Source organism: Thalia democratica, chromosome 3 (assembly GCF_965202585.1).
Source record: "Thalia democratica chromosome 3, ktThaDemo2.hap1.1, whole genome shotgun sequence".
NCBI lineage: Eukaryota > Metazoa > Chordata > Thaliacea > Salpida > Salpidae > Thalia > Thalia democratica.
In genome coordinates this window covers 30338481-30343774 of record NC_139167.1, presented here as the reverse complement: position 1 = coordinate 30343774, position 5294 = coordinate 30338481, and the positions used below count along the sequence as shown (strand labels likewise).

Here is a 5294-nt window from a genome sequence, read left to right as displayed (position 1 = left end):
AACACAAACAATAAATTATATTTCTAGCAATGCAAAGAAAATGAACTTTTAAATGTTAATATATTGGAAAATTATTTTATGTCGTATTTATGTTATAGATTTTGGTATGTTTAACGATGGTTTAGTCTTATCTTATCTTATTTTTCTAATTTATTTAATCAAGAATATTTTACAAACTTAAAGTAAAGTTTAAAGTAAAACCAAATCTAAGCAAAACTTAAAACTTGTTAAAATTTTAACGACAATCGCCATTTCGGGTATATGAATATCGCATTAAGCGACTGAAGAATAAAATTTCGACTAAAAAAATGGACTTATAATTATTACTAAATGTACTTAATTTTAAGCAACCTTGTTTACAACTACCCGTATATAAATAGAAACTGTTTTTATTTTGTCTAAAGTTTATTCTATCGAAATACTACTCAACTTAGGAACATATTACATTTTAGACTACATAACGTATTATAAAATAAAAATGTTCAAATAAGTCACAGTACTTCGTTCAAAAGTTCACTAAAAGTCAGATTCTTCTGTTGCGTACTTCTGTGTCCATTCCCTGCAAATTCTATCGTGTTCTTCGCGATTGTTGACGTACTGAGCTGCTATTTCTGGCACAAGACAGTCTTCAGGGTTGCAGTCGGTGAGAAACGACTGAATTGACAGCAATGTTGTTCGTACAGTCATACCTGAGGCCCATTTAGAACCAAGAACATCTAAGCTTATATAACCATCGCTGTTTATATTGCAGTGGTATATTTTGGTCTTGAAAGTAACCTTTGGTGGCTGGAACGGATAATCCGTAGTGAACTTGAAGTTCAATAAAAACTTTCCGCCTTCATAAGGAGTGTCTGGAGGTCCATGAATCACCCCTTCCCATTCAAACAAGTTGTCTTCTTTCATGTTAGCGCTTATGTCAGTTGGTGAGCTTAATTTAAATTCTTCGAGCTCTCTCTTAAGTCTTTTTGATGCAAGGATAGTACTCCATGGATAACTACTTGAAAAAACATTTCTTACGCTTTTGCATTGCACCGACTTTTTGTAAGCATCCAAAGATGATTCACTTTGTTGATCATTAACCGAAGCGCTCTCAGTTTTAGCAGCAGAATCTGCTTCTACCAACTCTAACTGGTTGAGTTTGTCTTTAATTTCGTTTATGTTTATTTGATCGGATGACATATTAATAATTATTTAAACAAAAGCTGCATATTGTATAAAAATAATATTAGAAGATAAATTATTTGGAAAAATAAAATATTAGAGTTTTTTACTTAGTTCATACTATAAAGTACAATTAAATTCTTACTCCTGTATTGAAAATAACATCAATGAAAAAATACAGAGCCTAAGTATGGACTTCTGTATGCCGTGAGAAAAGCTCAAGTTAGAAAAGGTTTGATCATACAACTTGGATTATCACATCAAAAGCTTTCGATAGACTAAGACTTCTCATTGAAACTCTTCAGTCAGTCGCAACCGAAAAATTTGTGTATGAAAAGTTGCTAAATACTAACACCAAACAAATACATACTAAAGCCAAAACACCGTCAATATATATATGATTAACCTCCAGCCTCATAAAATCTAGCGTTTGTCTGGTGATAATGTTTACACAGAGCACGTGTTTCTAAATATTTGCATCTCCAGCTACAAAAGTTGCTACAAAAGTAAGAGCGTTTTTAAAGAATAAACTGTTTTAGGGACTTATAGATACTATTTCTACATAAAACCTGAAACTGCAGGCAAAAACATTTACTTAAATTATTTAGGTTGTTTTTTTGAGAAACTTACTTCTCATCATTAATGCAATTTATTTAAATTAATAAGAAGAGTACTTATTTTTTTTCGATTTTATCCAGTAATATAAATAAACGGCTGGTCAATCAAACACAACGTTTAAAAAATAAAAAAAAGAACGAATTGCAAAGTTGAATAAATTAACCAAATTTCAGAATAACTTTTACACTAACCAAATTTTCTAAACATCTGCAAGATTATCTATTTTGTGTAAGACTTAAAGTTATCTAAAAACTGTACAGTGTATTTTTTGATTTTATGTGGTTTTATCACTTTCTGTAATTGTTAGTTAATTTTCCAGTTTTTTTTTTCTTAAAACTAGAAATTCCACCATAAATTTTTTAGTTGTTTAAAATTGTTTATTGTATGTTTGTGTGGCATTTTGCCACATGTAAAAAAAATAGCTTAAAACTCAATGGTTGCAATTTTAGATCCCATACATTTTGCATTAGGGTTAAAAAATCGGTAGATGCCATGGTGAAATTTTCTTTAAATCATATAAAATTTTGTAAATAGGGTTTTTATGATATATCAGAAACACAACTTTATTAAGCTGAATACCAAAAAATCTGTAAAAATAAACAACTTACCATACATATATGCACAATTTAATTATCCCGTTAAAATTATATTCTTCACGTAATCTGCAATTTATTGTTATCTTATAAAATTTAGTGAGAAAAAACTCAACATATATAATGTAAAAAATAACTAAAGATATTGAAATACTTTTTATATTTTTACCTTTGAATTGTTTATTTATATAAAAACCTTTTTTAAAGATATAATAAGTAGCAAATCAATGTTTTATTACAGATAAATGTTATAATTATATAAAAATAATAGCCTTTAAATTCATCTTAAAAATTAGGTATGAAAATAAATGTTTAAGTTTATCAGAACTATTTAAGATAGACACTAAACTCGAATTGTGAAAATTTATTTTAACCTGTTTTAATTGTTTTCCTAAGCTATAAATCCTCTGTTAGCTAAAACAGAGTTTTGAAAAGTGCAAAGTTAAAATACAGTTACATTTGAAGTATATTGCTGATTAAGAACCTTATTTGTCTTAACTATATAATCATTCAGAAAATTTAGCAGTTCTTAATAGTTGTAGTTTAGTACTTTTTAGATCTGAAAATCTGACAGCTCCTCAAACCGGGAACGGGTCTTAATAGCACAAAGACAACATTGCACTAGGGAACAATATTGCACGAAGTCGTTGTTGCACTAAGAGTCAATTTAACACTAGTTAAATTTTAGCACGAGAGCAAAAAAGTGATAGTAAAAAAAATAGAAAAACTAAAAAAGAAATAATAATATAAACTTACCGACTGAGGGTAAGGGTTAAGGATAATAGTTATAGTAAAAAAAAAGAATATATATTTTAATTAGATTCATAAAAAGATTAAAGAGTGAAAAATAACCCGTGCAAAATGTCTGCTCGTGCAAAAAGGTCTTCGCGCAATTTATTTTAGTGCAATTTTATCTACTCGTGCAAAAGTATTTTCGTGCAATTTTGTGCACTAATACAATTTAGACAGCTACCCCCTTAGCTACAATTATGAATAAGCTTAAGATATTTTTATTAATTTTTTAGTTTTTTTTTATAAAACTTAGTATATATATTAATGTAACTTTTAATTTCTAACTTGTATAAATTTCTTTACGAAGAAGTATCTCAAAAACTTAGTAAAACATTAAGTAAAAATCATACTTATCATATATTTCAATAATTTTTTATCATATCAAGTAGGATTTAGGTGACAACAAAATTATTTTCTAGTCAAAAAATAGTTAGCTTAACTAATAACATGTCTCAAAAATTATTTTTTTATAATCTAATTTTTCTACATTGAAAATAATAGTAAACAAACTTTTACTTTAATAGGGTTGCCCCTCTTTGATTCAAAAATCTTTTCTATTCTCTGAGTGACTTTAAACTGTACTGCATCATCTGAGTTTTTTTAATTGATCTTTAGAAAAATATTGGCGCACATTACTCATACCTCATGATTATTTTTTAATAATTACAAGGAAGAAATGCATGTGTATGTATCAGGGTTGCTAAATGTTTTAGGCAAACTTTTACAAGGTTTTCAAATTTTTTTCCAGGTTTTTAAAAATTATACGGGATAGGGTCTATTTTTAGTTAAAATTTAAGTTTAAGTTTAAAATCTGTTATAGATAGTGTAATGACATTTAAAAGATTTTTTAAAGCTGTTAAATGTATTTATTAATATAAAAAGTTTTTAATGATGTCAAAAAATTCTTATCTCTCAGAAAGATTTCTTTGTCTAATTAAAATTTTACTAATTACATGTAAAATTGTTTAAAATTCCAGTTTACTTTCAAAATTTTACAAATTCCGTGTTTTTCCAATTTTTTTAGCTTAAATTGTCAAACTCCAAGTTTTTCTGGGATTACAGGTTTTTTGGCAAACTTAAGGTATGTTCAGTACATGTTCACTAACTGTATTAGAAATACTCTTTTCAATAATTTACCGTCTAAGTTTTAAATCAATTGAGATAAAAAAAAAAACATGGATATTTCTTACTAAATATATTAGTCAACAATTAACATAATATAAAATAGAAAAAAAAAATTCTATTGTCACTTTAATTTTACAACATAACATATTCACTTGTAGAAACAAACTCAAATCATGCTCAATATTTATTTCAGATTTAAAACAAATATTACTAAGTTTTTTATAAGTATACTGAGAAACCAGCCGCAAGATTTAAAAAAAAAATATTAAAAATAATGCATTAAAAAAAAATTCAATATAAAACAACAATATGATTAAACTGGATCAATCAATTAAATCACATTTTAGATCTAGATAAAAATTTGTCCTGAGATTTTCAAAAAACTTGGAACTATCTTGGAGCATTCTAAATTAAAAAAATATTCTGAGTTACTCTGAGTCATCTTGAGATTTACTAGAATTTTAAAACATCCAGAGTTATCATGAGTACCCTATCGTGTGGCAACCCTGCTATTAAATGATTTTTTAATTTACTTTTAGATTAATGATAGTCTATATAAGAGTTTCCCAAACTTTTTATCACAAAACCCTTTTAAAGAAATTGAAAAAAGCTATGGACCCTTTCAAAGTTTCAAAACTACTACTAAAAACACTTAAGAACTTTTTTTTGTTTTTCATCACCAACTCCAGAATATCTTATGTAAGTTTTAAAACTACCATTTATTATTCTTAGAACCTTTTAAATTTATTTATTTGTTTGCTCTTTATCACTAAGTCAACAATACCATGTGTAAGTTTCAAATTATGACCTCAAGAAAATGAAATCACTATAACATTAATATCAGATTTACACAAAAACAAGTTATTTATAAGAACACTGAAGAACTATCCCCAGGGCTAGAAATTCTTTATAAGCTTTTTAAAATCATTATAAATAATGTTTTTAAACATAACTGGTTACATAAAAACATCTAAATATTGAAACTGTATCAACTAAATCATTTTC

At 26.7% G+C, this 5294-nt stretch overlaps 1 pseudogene; it reads right to left on the bottom strand.

Annotated features, from left to right (window-relative positions):
* Window positions 1-516: 516 nt before the first annotated feature.
* On the bottom strand, window positions 517-1179 carry LOC145832156 (ubiquitin-conjugating enzyme E2 D4 pseudogene; annotated as a pseudogene).
* Between the last annotated feature and the right edge of the window lie 4115 nt (window positions 1180-5294).